This window comes from Mercenaria mercenaria, chromosome 1 (assembly GCF_021730395.1).
Source record: "Mercenaria mercenaria strain notata chromosome 1, MADL_Memer_1, whole genome shotgun sequence".
Taxonomy (NCBI): Eukaryota; Metazoa; Mollusca; class Bivalvia; order Venerida; family Veneridae; genus Mercenaria; species Mercenaria mercenaria.
Window position 1 is genome coordinate 64,750,137 of NC_069361.1, and position 15,965 is coordinate 64,766,101.

The window sequence follows — 15,965 nt, forward strand, 5'->3', positions numbered from 1 at the left end:
GATGTATGTCACTGATTGGTATAAACATCATTTTTCTAAACATAAAAGGAAATGAAAAATGAGCCGTGCCATGAGAAAACCAACATAGTGGGTATGCGACCAGCAAGGATCCAGACCAGCCTGCCCATCCGCGCAGTCTGGTCAGGATCCATGCAGTTAGCTTTCAAAGCCTATTACAATTAGAGAAACCGTTAGCGAACAGCATGAACCCTGACCAGACTGCGCGGATGCGCAGGCTGGTCTGGATCCATGCTGGTCGCATACCCACTATGTTGGTTTTCTCATGGCGCGGCTCAAATATTTTTTCCTTGCATATAGAAATATTGTCAATATGTGAGGATTTAAGAACGTTCTTAAAGTTTTATCAAATGAATGTAGAAAAGAAAGAACGAAAATGAGGATGAAAGAAGAACGGTTTTAGTAATAACTTTTGAATATTTGCCGTCTGCAGTTTCATGCTGCAATTACCAGTAGACGAAAATTCTGTAGTGTCTCATAGAGAAAGCACATAGGTAATGCAGCTCGAAACTGAAATCTTGTAAAGCAGAAGACGTTTTATTGTTGATGTAGATGAAGAAAACAGAATCACACGTGTTGTTGAAAAAGCAAGCATTTTCGATGACCCAGATCCGTTAATTAGCTAATATTAGGCGCTTGTGTAATACAGATTGTGGCTGGCATAAATTCAGACATCCAAATTCTCTATTGTCTGTCCAAGTTTCTATTGTTTCAGTGATTGATGTACGAAATGCAAATTGTTTTCAGCAGTGAAAGGAGACCAGAGCATTTCTGAAGTGCATTTATGACAAAAAAATATTTATGTGTGTATTACAATATAATATTATGAGGTAATGATTATTCAAACAAAAGGTACCTTGTCAGATGTTGTTTTAATTTATAAGCGAACAAATATTTAAAAAGAAGGAAACACTAAGCAGAAAACAAAAGCAGACAAAAAACAACAATAAAATGAAATAAAACAGCAACAACAACAATAACGGAAACAACACAAGCAAAACGATGTGTGGTTGCAGAAGTAAAATATATTTTCAGGGCATGCGTTTTACACTTTTTGTCTCTCAAAATATTTGCAGATTCTCTCAACAGGTGTGGTCGTTTCCGCAGATATTACAGATTTTAATTCATTTGTCTCTCCCCACTGCTTTTTCCCAAGCACCTGTTGACAATAACTTGCTATCACGAGGTCAAGTTGTTTACATTGTCTCCAGTGATTACATGTTCTTTCATCTTTACTTAATCTTAACAATGTCTTATTTCCTAATGAACAGAAACATGCTTGTCCATTGGTATTGCAGTAATATGGCGTAACTTGATAGTGTTGATGCGGAGGAACATTAGTTAACATTGTTGTCACCCTGTCACCTCGTGTCAGGTTACTGCAGATAAGGGGAGAGAACACACACACCTACTGAGCTGCTGCACTCATTTAACTTGTATGTAATGAGGATATCAAGAAACCAATTAAAACTTTGAATATAAATAACAAGATGCACTTGTTGCCACTTGCATTGTACTAAGTTGTCTGTGATAATCATAACAACTTTATGTGCGGATTAATACTAGTATCTGCTTCCCAGATGTAATTAAACCTGACGTTTTTTATTCTCAGTTCAATGGTATTTCTAAATATTTAGTGGTTGTTTAAAACAGTAACGTAAGCCGAATTTATTTAATATTTTGCATTGGCTGGAAGTTAAAATAGATCTGTATAATTTATTTTTTACAAATTCTAAATAGTCTTATAAATCGATATATTTACAGATAATCAATTAAGTGATATTGAGTGATATTAAAACACTGCCAAATAGATATATATTTTGCTGCAACGCTTTTTTACTAGAGAATTTAGGGAGACCTTTATCTTTTCTTGCATACCAGACGGGGATTTCCGGTATTTTTACCGGTGCTGGAAAACTCCATCTTACACTCCAGGGTGTAAGATGACTCTCGTGCTGTAAATGACGTATTACGAACTACATATATGTAGAACATTTATGTAGTAATTGATATTTTATTTAAAAAACGGAATAAAAATTCAATAACTTGACTGTTCCTATTAGTTCCTGATAGTATATTTCTCGATTCAAATCACGTTATTTTATCAAAAATTCATAACGTTACGCTGCAACTGATAAAACAAAACCGGAACTAAACATTGTTATTTGTTTTGAAACGTCATGACGTCTTTCCTGTTTACGGACGTTGGTTTCCCGCGCTTTGTTTAAATACACTGCTATAAGAGATAGTTCTAAAAGGAAAGCCGTTCGATTGATTTTATTTTTATTATTATTTCTTGAAATCGGTATGCAAGAAAAAGAATCAATCACTGGTCGCGGGTAAAGATGGGAATATCCGGCACTCGGGTAACTGTTTAGACGGTAACTCGGCTGGAAGCCTCGTTACCGCCTAAACAGTTACCCTCGTGCCGGATATTCCCATCTTTACCCGCGACCAGTGAAAGATTCTTATAATATAGAAAAGCTTATTTCTAACACTCGGCGATACATGACCATTTTGTACTGATTCACCGTAAAACCCAGCTCACTCACTTATTTCTAACAATTCTGGATCATGTTCTCGCCTTTGTTATTTTATGTTTGAAGATACCTTGCGTGCATGTAAAAAGCTGTTGACATTATTGGATCGAAATTTACAGCATATGTATTCTGAATGCAAAATCTGGTGTTCACAGGTACATACAACTTTTTTATTATCATTAGTATTGTTAGTATTATTTCATATGTACGACCTATTCCCTTATAATCATTTTTTTCCAAATTTTCTTCGTTAACGCCTTGACGAATTTCTGTTTATGATTTGTATTCTTTTCCAGACAAATATTGGGATATAACCCACTGTTTTAGTTCAATAAAGCACTAAACAAATGAATAGTTTCCGTTAAATGTACACTTTTATAAAAAGAAAGAAAACATAGAATGTGTCAATCCTTTAATCATTTCTTGCACGTATAAACGTATTCAAAATTCCATATACTTTCAAGAAAGAATTTCACCGAACACATGTCGTATTAAATGAATAAAGGTTCAAGTTACAGTTTTAAAGGAGTCTTTTGTTTAAAATGGCATATGCTAACAGTAACCAGTTTTGCTGTTCAGTAGAATCGTCAAAGGCATCATTACATATACACTTTTAATTTTTATAAGACGACAAACCAAAAATGACTTTCCCGCGGTGTATTTTAATCTATGATTTTTTTTCGAAATAATTACAATCACGATTTTTGCTGTCCGAAAAAAAAAAACAATTCAAAATTGCAGAAATTTTCCAATTTTCATTCCGAAGTGTTTTTATTTTATCCAGGTTTTTTTTTACTCAGTTTACAAAGAAATTACAAATTATTAGTAGCATTTCTTTTTCTCATAATCGACCGTATTCACTGGTTGAAACTCATCTTTCTGTGGATAAGTCTTTAAAACGATAACTTCCTTTTGGCAAATAATAATTTATTGATCGAATTAAATTCATGAATACAGTCATGTAAGTGTCCAATGTCAGTATCGTGCTTTGCACTATACTTAATTTTCATTAATGTGATTGGTCAGTAAATATCAGTTTCATCTCCATAGCTCATCGTATAATTGTTTCAGACAGGAATGATGTCCAGTTTCTACGGTCCTGGCTATCGGTTACGGCATTAGGACCTCATTACATCGTCTCCTTATCTTTACCCCTCACCTTCTTATCTCCAATATCGCTTCAGCTTCAATTAATCCCGCCGAGATCAATTAAAAAGCCACACTGAGGTTACAATTTCTAATATTTCTTTCATCACTGATTTAGCTCTTCTCTTCTCATCAGTTTTTATCAATGGTAACATTTATTGATGATAAATCCGTCATTTATCAATTGCATTGGCCCCACAGAAAGGACTTTATGGAGATAGTGTTCCCCCTGGAAATTTTTCTATTTGTTTTCCGGGTAAAACAATCACATAAATGCCAGGATTACTTTCCCGCCAATCTCAAATGAAGTTCTTTTTATTGGCTGTGTTTACTATTTTACCTGTTAGAAATATATAAATAAAGAATAATATAAAAGTATTATAACAAAGTAAACTGATCTCAGTTTAATATGTGTCGAAGAACTTTTTTTTCTAATCCAAATAATACACTGTAAGAATGTAAGATTTATCCATTGCCCAAAAATAAAAATCTTTTCCCCCATCTTTCTGTTAAAAGAACACGAAATATTCAAACATCAAATTTATTTTTTATACATGAAATATGATCATTGTTCAACTGTTCAATGTCAATTATATCTCGTTTGCAAAACAACAGGGGGACTATTTGACTTGAAGTAATAACATATTAACTTATCATAAAATATGGAACATGGAAAATATCATATACTTTTATTACACAGTATTCAAAGTAAAAAGTCAGTTACAATAAAAAAAGAGAAGAAATTCGTCACAATCGGTAAGAAATATACTCTTCCTCAAAATTACATCTTATTACAGAATTGGAATACAAAGAATAATGTACATATTATTTTGGAAAAAGAAAAAATAGCAATGAAAACATAAGTAAGTGATAAGTATAAAAATAAGAATTTCATTTATAGAATACACAAAAGTCAAAACTGGTAAGAATGTGTTGTGTTGGATGTGGAAGCATATTGTATAATGCTAATTTGCTTGCAATGTATATGTGTGAGATATGTCAATTTCAAAAATGTTTTTTAAAAATATCAGTAATGGTAATACAAAGTGAAAAAAGTGCATTATTGCTTTTAGAACACACTCGGGACACTGTAAAATGTACAAAAGAAGTATTTACTCTGTTTATTAGTCACGTGGTAAAAAAGGATGTTATAGATGAAATTATTGCATATAGCTAGAATATCAAATGTTCCAAAGACATTGGTTTAAAGAGCATGGCGATTTCACGTAAATCTAGAGAAAAGTCCGTTTAATAAAGACCTTTTACATACGACTAAAATAACTTTAATATAGTTTTAACATGTTTTAATTCATAACCACACAACACATGGAAATATAAATATTCGAACAATTATTCCCCGAGAAAACTAATTCAAAATAATTTTTACGGCTTATCAAATCCACTTACAATGTGATTGCATTAATTCGGAATGCGACACTTCATCTCGAGGAGAAATATTTCTACTACCGCTGTATTGATAGGCAAAGAAATACTTTAAAACAGTCTAAAACTGATTAGAACACATTGGTTTTCAAAAGTAATAAATTAAGCATATCTTATCACTGAATATGAAAACAAATCTCTCGTAATTCCCGGGTCAATACGTGTTGCATGTTCGTGCTGTTCGAGTGTCCTTGTCGGAGAAACATCTTTATGATATTTCTGGTAGATTATCATTCCATCTATGGGTGGTGGTTGAGACGACTAAGTTGGTGTACAACTAGCAAAAGTGTTTTTTTTTTCTCGATCGTTCTGAAAATTTATATATTGAGTAACAAGTGTAGATTCTATCGATTTTTGCCGTCAATTTATGTTTTCTTTAGCTCTCGTCACTCAGAGTTGGAACGGTGTGGTCATTTTATCGTTATAAGCACGAGCATCTCGTGCGATAGTTAGTTAAGTCATATGCACAACTATCTAATTCGAAATAGCAATGATAGCTAATTCTGAAAAAATCCCATAAAAATGGCAAGAATGTATGTAGATGAGCACGACTTCGCAGTTGGACTGGTTGCATCCCGCACTCCAGTGAGACAGGTATGAATTTAGAAATGCTGATAATAATAATAATAATAATTACTATTATAATTATTTTATTATTATTAGTAGTATTATTATCATTATTATAATTCTAAAAATGAAATGATAAAAACATAATAATACTGATAACAACAACAACAACAATAAAAACAATAATAATATAATAATAATTATTATTATTGTTAAAACATCACAATAATAATGATACAAGATGCTATTGTCCGTCCGTTTGGCCTACCTTAACTTCCACATCCACATAATTTGATGCATTTGTTATACACATAAACCAGGCCTGGATTAACAATTCATTTCGTTTCAATTTGGCATCTCAACATTGCAAATGCCTTTGAAAATTTGCAACTTGCTTTTTTTTCAGTATAGTTAGGTTCTCAGTACATTATTGCTCAAAATTCTTTATATATCTCGCAACAAAATTCAGGTTTAATTGCCTATAATATTTCAGTGCCAATACATTTCCAGTTTTGCAAGTACAGATATCACATAGATGCACTTGAACATAGCATAATGCGATGTCTCGAGGAAACCGCAATCAAGTGGTGAACATATATGCAAAATGAATTTATTCATTAGACTGGAAACTAAAAAAATGCTATTTACAATATTCAATAAAATCAGGTGACTTTGCTATGTGTAGAACATTTCTTACGAGAGTGAAGGAAGTGTTTCCATTGTTTTCTATCTGTAAAATGTATAACAACAACAATTTATTCTAGTGTATTTCTCCAAAATGTCATATATATTAGGCAGACTGCTACAATTTCTCTTTAAACTGACTATTTGTTTTATTAGAAACTATTTTGCTATCTAGATTTGTGCAAGTTTTTTTTCAAAGTGAAAATTGTAATTCTATATTGGGATTTAAAATACTTTTATAAAACTAAAGAAAATCAAATTACTTTGAATATTTACTTAAACGTCCAAAATATAAGTCGTATATACTTGAACTTCATTCTGATAAGAAATATTGATAATTATCCTGTCACTTGCAGTATTTTCGACCCGATATCAGGGTGCCGTATATCTTTCTTGATAATTATACCGTCAGTTGATCATGTGACCAGTGATATACGGTCAGTTGATCATGTGACCTTATAGTCGATATTGTTGTCATAAGAAATTTTGCAACGAAACCATCATCATTGTGTTGGAAATGGCCGAACTAAGAAAATGAGTGGTCAAATAATGAGTTTTTATTCAAAAACGAAGAAGTTATTGCGATTTTGCCGGTAATCACGTCATTATAACGAGCGTAGCTCCCCTTACGGCAATGTATAGGCGAATATAACAAAGGTGTGCCGAATGGGGCAAAGTGATGTAGCTGAAAAATTTTCTTTTCAAGTGAATAGGTTCTCGGAATTGTTTAAAGCAGTGAATAGTTTCTTTACCGTTTAAGCTACGCTCGCTCAGAGGCCTTGCCTTTTTCATATTATAAGTGGCGTCATTACGAATATGACGTCATTAAAGCGGTTGTCGCAAACTTATTTTTGTAAAATAAATTGCCAAATATCGGAAAATGAAGTAATGACAAGATAAATAGAATAATAGGTTAGTGCCTAAGATGGAGAAAGTTTATCTGGCTCGGCTCCGGACGTTATCAGGTTCGCCTTCGGCTCACCCGATAACCTCCTCCACCTCGCCAGATAAACTTTCTCATCTACGGCACTAACCTATTATTCTCTATTTAACGGCTGAAAAGAAATCGACTCGGCCAAATGATACATAATTAAAACTATAAATTTCTTTATTAAAACACACAGTTCCGTTGATAAATATTATTTAAAACATTTAAAAACACACAAAGATAAAAGAGAGCCATTCAGAAATAATCTTCATCAAATTCAGTATATATAATAAAATGAAAAAAAAGTCAAACTAAATGCATGAATACGAAATTATTTCGAATATGATTATATACTAATAAGATCCTTTATCATTTCTACAATCATGATGATGGAACAAACACTTTTTAGCCAATGATTTTATTAACAATTCACTACTTTATCAACTCCAAACGACTTGAATAGTTGATCTTGAACGTTTTCTTCCGAAAGAAGTTTTAGTTTATGCAAGAAAAAAACTTTGATGAGCATCTCTTCACAAACGTCTTCTTTCCTTGATGTCCAAGATATTGGTTACTGCCAAACCAAACATATTAGCGTCCTGAAAAATATTAAACAGCGATTATATGCCAAGAATTCTAATTGGAAATATTTCCGTTACCCAGGGACTGGTGTATTTCACCTGTTTCTGACACCAATACATCAAAACAGAGAACAAAGTTTGGATGCCATGTCCGGCATAAGACTGAACATTTTAAACAGTGTTACTTGAATAGAATAAGCCCCTCGAATCTTTTGTCGGACGTATATAAGGTGACAGTGCTGATCAGAAAATTTGCTGCTTACAAAAATCTGGAAATTTAATGGGACCATTGCCTTAATACCGAAATCTTTTGGAACCAATATTTTCTTAAGGCAGAATTATTCCCAGCCAAATTACCGTTAACAAGAAATATCTTTAAAAATGATGGCCGGCGAATTGTAATAAGGAAAGAAGTTTATGATTTTTTTTTTATTGAATCTTTCATCTAACTTTTTTCAAATTGCAAATCTAACACCGCACTTTAGCAATTTAAATGGTTCTCTTTTAATTTTTCGCAAAGGTTTCGTAGAGTTGCAATTTTGTTTCGTTTATCCTTAGACGAATAATTAGAGCAGTAGTTTGATGAAGATTCATGAAGCGGTTCATGAGAAGAGGTCATTAAACGTGTTTATATTTTTAGCTAAATTGGTCCCTATCCCCATTTGTAACAAAATAGCAGGAGACCTTACGATATTGTCACACATCGAGTTTGATAAAAAATCCATTACATTTTAGTGGTTAATGCGAAAAAAGGCATATTAACTTTTAGCTATAGTGGTCCCTAATAGGGCCCAAGTTCCTATATAAATAAATTTGAAAGAGGACCTTATAATGATGCTCCAGACCAAGTATGACAAAGATCCACCAAGCTGTTCATGAGACGCTGTATAAAGGCATTTATAGTTTTAGCTCTAGCAGCCCCTAAAAGGGGTTAAATGTCCCAGCTGAACAAAGTTGGCTGCGAGCCTAATAAAAATGCTACAAATCAAGTTTGATTAGAATACATGAGAAAAAAATCAATTAAAGGATTTTTTATTGATTATTTTTATTTATTTCTAAAATAGGCCAACTGATCCCGCTTTAACAAATGCATATTCGCTATTCATGAATCTTTGGACAATGACGTCACACCTATAAAAAAGTGAAGGTCAAGCAAAACATACAACTGTAATTATTTCTGTTTCATAAGCAAAGTTTGACCGTAGTCATATCACATAGATAAACGGTATGCAGCGTACCTTCATTTCAGTGTAATGAGATTCAGTCATTATATAGCATATATATAATAAAACAGATTTCAACTGAGTTCAATATTTGCATACCATACTACAGAAAATTATATTCATATATAAGAAATCAGTTAAATAATTTATAACAAATATATCAAAGCAAACAAGTATTCGTTTTGATATGCAATCTGAATAAGTCACGAAAGCAAGAAACCTTTTCATATACAGACGACAATTGTAACAAGGAATATCTTTTAAAAAGCACTTCTCTACATAAAAGACTCTTATCACACCCTTATTCATGTGATACGCAGACCGTATTCAGCTCTTTCTTTAATTTGATATATGCTGGTGTTTGAACAGGTTTTTATCATATTTATTAAACTTACTTATCATTTTGAGATATATCAATATTCTTGCTAAATATACTGAACCAAAGTTAGCTTTAAAACTGTGAACAGCGTCGTTTAGGATAAACGCTTTGTCTACATTTCACTCAGCGTAGCACAATCAACAGAGTGAAAGAAATTGACACTGTCGTCCAATCAGGCAGAGTGTTGCATAAATCTTCCATTTTGATAAATTATCTATAATGCGTTATCAAGTAGTTTGATTTGCAAACTGAAGTCACGTGGCATAGGTAACGAAAACGAATTTAGACGGCGTCGCCGAAAAAAATCCATGTCTCAAAAACGACAGTATAGTTTGATGTGTAAGGTAAATGTCATTGGTTGAGTTGGAGCAACGCGTTGACCAAAACAACTTGTTCTATCGTAATTGATATCAACCAAGACATTATATTCTCCCGCAATTGACATTGACTTCTGACGTAAATGACGTTGATTAAAGCAACGTATTCTCATGAAATATAATATTGACCAAAACCTAGTTTTCTCACTTTTTTTGCGTAATGAAGAATGAATGCCTAACGTGTGTTGATGTTTGAAAATGTTTTATTACTTGCATATTGTAATATGATAATGAAAAATGTAATGAAAAATATTAAAATTCAACACTTTTTTTTTTTTGTTAAATGATTCTTTAAACTGTCAACAATTCTATTGCAATTTTATAAGAAAGTTAAAACACATTACCGAGGAATAGTAAACTAAAACATTCATCAGTAGCATTAAGTTAAAATGTTTATCCGTGCTAAATGATCAGTTTCAAAATTATATTAACGTTTTTTTCACGATTACATTCCCATTTACAAAACTGGAATATTTTCGGTGATAACATGTATTTGCAATATCTGTGTATACTTTGAGAGTATTTTAATGTTTATGCTCTTTTTACCATCTTACGTATACAATATTTCTTCAAAGGAAAATTATATTTTCACTGATGCATACCTTTCACAACAGTTTAGACATTTTCGAAAAGCAACACGAAGCAAAGAGTAATTTTACTGGAGTATTCGAGATATGGATTTGTCTATGTATTCTCTGATTTGGTTAGACATGTAATTTTCTGGTTGTTGCCTAGACCTGTCCTTAATGTCGTTTTTATTCACGAAAGATTGGTAACCAAACGAGCTTTTCATGAATAAAGAATAGCTCTGTATGACGGAATGTTTATATTCCGTCCCGTGGCAGAAAGTGTATCTGACAGTCGAGTAGATTTTTAGGAAACTCTGCTGTGAAGTCGTCAACTTTTTGTCGTCTGGGGGAACGTTGCAATGTTTAATTATGAGATACAGAATTGCAATAATAAACTGGTAAACCAACTGGCTCCGAAACATCATAAAATCAAAATTTATTTGGGAAAACAGTTGCAAACATTACAATGAGAAAATTAGAGAAAGTAACTTTGAAGGGTATTTAAACTCTATAAATATTTATACATAACCGTTTCTTGTCTGTTTGCTATTGGATATCCATATGATAAACAAGAACTATCTTTAAAAAAGATATTCGGCATTGGTGGGGATTTAATTTAGTGAAAATGTTGGATTGCAGTATAGATGAAGAACAGTCTCACGCGCGTTTTTAAATAATAAGAGATGCATTACTTCTGGACAAAATCATGATGCTTTACAAAGAGTTCAAATATTCGTGTGCAATTTCAAATTGATATTTCATTTCTTACACTTTTCGGTATATACACCAGCAAATAGACGGCATTCTATGATTCAAATTCATATCAAACATTTGCATTTATTATTTAGTTTAATCAATCTGCAAGTACATTACAGAGCTTACGGCAAGAGCCGAGCTCACCAAGACCGTCAACTATACTATGCATAAATAGTTACACAAATGGATTTCCAAGATTCGTGTACTAAAAACCAATCATTATTCAGGTAAAACTCCAATATTGCATGAATAAATACCTGCTGTCTACAGAAATCTTGTTTGCTTCTGTAATACACCGTCACTAGAGACAGTATCTACTGTATCTATGTAATACTCTCTGGAAACGTAATGAAACTTTTAGTAAAAAAATATACTAAAAGTATGCATGTTTTCATTTCTGTCCAGTCCCGCTGTTTTTATTGGTTGAAGAATTATGAATTTACAAGTTTTATTGGTACTTTAAGTAGGTCAAAAGTTGGCTTAGACAGCTACGCCGAAAATCTCTTTGAAGACTTATACAATTATTGTCTTTTACTTATGTAATCATGATAATTCATCGACCAGAGAAAAAGCTATATTGATGTTGATATCACTTTCCCCAGATCGATAAATGCTCCTAGGTAGCTAAGTCCTTAGACCGGACGAATTTTTTTCTATCAAATCAAAGCACTTGATGGCCACGTTTTGAAAAAGTCATCAAACCCAAACATTTCCATTTGTTTTGTAGTTATTGGAATTTTTCCAGATTAACGATATTTTATTGTGTATAACATAGAGGATATTTGTTTGTTTGCAAACAAACAAATTTTCTTTTTATTTTATGCTAGTTTGTGAAGATCAACGAATGTTCTGTTTATTACGTGCATAAATGTTCATATAAATCCAATATTTCATGACGAAATTCAGATCTATTTAAGCTACCGTGTTACATATGATACATCCGCTAAATTACCATGGAAACTTACGCACATTAATATCGAATATTGGCGATTAGGTTCATTAAATCAACACGACGCCATTTTGTTTTTAAAAACAAGAACTGCATTTAAATATTTGTGTAAAAATACACAGTCCGCAGCTAACAGAGACATTGACAAATGCCGGTAGTTAAGTAGAAGCATATTTAAAACTTTTCGGGTCAAACCGTCAGTTCGTTGAATAACCGGAAGCTTGCTTTGTTTACCAAAACACATGCTGAAAACAACACGAAAAATCTAAACAACTGTGGACTATGCGTAAGTCCTTGGAAAATCAAGCTGCAGAACTAAATATCATCATGGATTCAATAGAAATAGCTAGGAAATATTGGTCTAGGAGCTGCATAGCATAACAAATTGGATGGAAGTTGGAACACAACTGGCTGGGCTCGGAGTTGGGAATACTTCGACGAAAATGCTGGCATATTACGTAAGGTTGAGTTGATGTCTTGTGATAATTTACTAAGACAACAACCAACTAAATGTGCTGTTGCCAGTAAGATCTACCACTCGATAGTGAACCAATGGAAAAAAGTAGAGGAAACAAACATAGCTACATGAATGGCAAGGCCTAGCAACCAAGCTGACAAAGGTAACATTATTTCTTTTGCAAATTTAATTATATAGCTAACTTGTTCTATATAGGATTGTCTAGCAGTTCATGACTCGTGTATGGCTTGAGTATAAGTATAATCCAGTAATTTTAAAGGCAGCAAAGGGAGGTAATTAAAGAATATATTTCAAGGGAGATAATTTATCTGGAAAAAAAGAAGTTCGGCACTGTGAGTGATATCGATTTATATCTCACTGCTATTTTCCAGTATTTCACCAATAAGCATAAAATAAATCATAATTATGACGCCACGACGTAATGGCGTCACAAACACATGGGTTTATCATTTATCATGTGACATAGTTTAAACCAATATAAATATCGATGGAATATATATTTATGTAACCGAGGCAAAATAATATCTCTGATGCAACTTAGATCAAGATGAAGATATTAAAGACATTAGAAGTACTGAATTATGTTCACCCAAATATTTGGTTAAGGTCTTTAACTAATGTTATCAGAACAATTAAGCTATGGAAATAAACTTTTGTGTAACTTATTACTGTTATAACTTATCGAGAGTGTATTAAAACCAAACATAGTATGCATTAACATTTAATATTATATTTTGAATGAAAAAAACTATCTTTTGAGTTTAATAACGCACAGTATAACTATATATCAGACTCGAAAAAAATGAAGAGATTCCTATGGGATATTTGTCCTCATTAGATCTAACTTTTCTAAATATAAAGGGCCAACAAAGTACGTAATATGTTAGTATGACTAACGCCCGCAAACCTACTGATTTCAATATAGATATACACAAAAATAACTATGATGGCTTTAACGGCTCCAACATCTAAAGACATTTTACACAGACAAATGATAATGTTTACCTTGGAAATAAAATGAATCGAAACAGAACAAATAATCATAAAACCTTGGATGAAAGAGAAACTGGTATTTAGGAAAAGATATAACTGTCACAGATTCGTCTTGAACAAAACACAAACATTTTTATGACGAAATATTCCTCTATCTCTGACGCCATTTTATTCCAAAGTGATCCAGTTCTACCTTAAGCCCACCATATTTAGATTAAAACTGACTATCGACAATTCAGTCAATATTTCCTTTAGTATGCATTATCATGTTATTTTCAAGATTGAACTTTTTCACAAACTTTTCATAATTTTTTTACGGTATATGTCTACATATACCGTAAACAAATTATGAAAAGTTTGTGAAAAATTTCAGCAAAAGTAGAGGCAATGCAATGTCCTGAATCCATGTTTAAACCTTAAATTTCTTAGTCAGCATTTAAAATTCAGAAATAAAATAAGACAATTTGTTTTATGCTTTTCAGAGATATACTGAAATATATCAATAAAATGAAATTTATTTTTATTAAAGCCATTGCAAATTAATAAAAGAAAAATAATTAAAAAATCGTTTGTTTCAGTGTACGGTGGAAATATATTTTACTACTGAATAATAAAATCTGTAAAAGATCCTTTAGAAGCAAAGAATGCAACCAAGAAGAATAATTGCAGACTCAGTTTGATTGAGCCTTTTCATGAGAGGTAATGAAATGTGCAACACCTCTAACGCCCCCTAACACCGGCTTAAGCGGAACTCTATTACACATATGTTGAATGGACTCCATGATCCCAAAGGACCAGAAAATATAACAACACTGAATCCAGATTACAGCCGCCACACGGCACTTAAAGATTGCTGTTGTGATAGTTAATAAAATCTGTAAAAAGATCCTTTGGAAGCAAAGAATGCAACCAAGAAGAATAATAGCAGACTCGGTTCGATTGAGTCTGTTCATGTGCTGAACACCATTTTTCATTTTCACTAGTGGTTTCGCCACTGGTGAAAATATTGTGTCTGATGTTCTCTCAGGGAAACAGTAAAATGAAGTGTGCCTTCAGGCCATAGTGGCAGGTAAAGTGCAATAATTTTGTTCATTATGAAACAAGGCGTGCCTCTGTAGCTAAAAGACATTTATAAGGATTTATATGAAATAGTACCCTACTGGTAAAATATCCACAATATGTCTATTGTGATTACTGTTATGCTAAATGATAGTTTTTATTACATTATAATAAATAAAATTATTTCATTTGGTCAAAACTGCTACCTTTCACACTGAATATATATATCAAATTCAATGTTTTTGTTTGTCCCTGTGGTAAATAAAGTCTAAGAATAGATCTGTGAGTTTCATTCATCAAACACCGTTTAATCTAGGACATACTGCTTGGTTCCAAGTTCCCGAAAAAAGAAATCAAGTCCCATGTACAACGCGTTCCGACATTATTACTTTTTTTTTCACAACGGGAATAACATAAGAATAACTGTACCGACGTCAAGTGAACTGACGTTATAAACATGATGTTACGTTTTGGCGTAGTATTCACATTTTTGTACAAAATGTTACATTGATATATCATATCAATTGTTGAATCTTGAGCCATTGGATATGATGCGACATTCACCAGAGAGTAATATTTACCCCGGCATTCGCCTTGGTCTATGTTGCATTTTTTTGGTGTATATTACACCACATCTAATGACTCAAAAGTCAATAATTGTGTACTTATATGAATATATAGAGGATATTTGTTTGTTTCAGTGTAAGATCGAAATATATTTCACCGAGTGAACACTATAATTAAATATTTTCACGAGTGGCGTAGCCACGAGTGAAAATGTAAATTATTGTGTTCACGAGTGAAATATATTTCAATCTTACATTGAAACAAACAAATTTGCTTTTTATTTTATGTATTTTCAATGGTTTTAAACAAATTATGTCAATTTTACCCGCGCAGCGTCACGTGCATCGCATCATGACGTCATAATTTCATGACGTCACGATATCTATAGTGTATATACTGTCAAATAGTCCTATGACGTTTTCAGACTTCTTTTAGATTGTTTAATGATGGAACGTATATCTTCATGATCCTGTAAATATTAATGTATATCTATGTCTTTACTGAAGTATATTTTTCATGAAATTTTCCATTATTTATAATTCATATTCTTTCGCATTCAAGTGTAGTTCCGTAGATCTACCAGTGAAAAATAAAAATGATATTTTCACTGTTTGAAACAGTGGAAATATCAATTTTATTTCACCGATAAATTTCAGTAGATCTATTTCATTGAAAAGCATAAAATAAAAATATATATTTATTGTATTA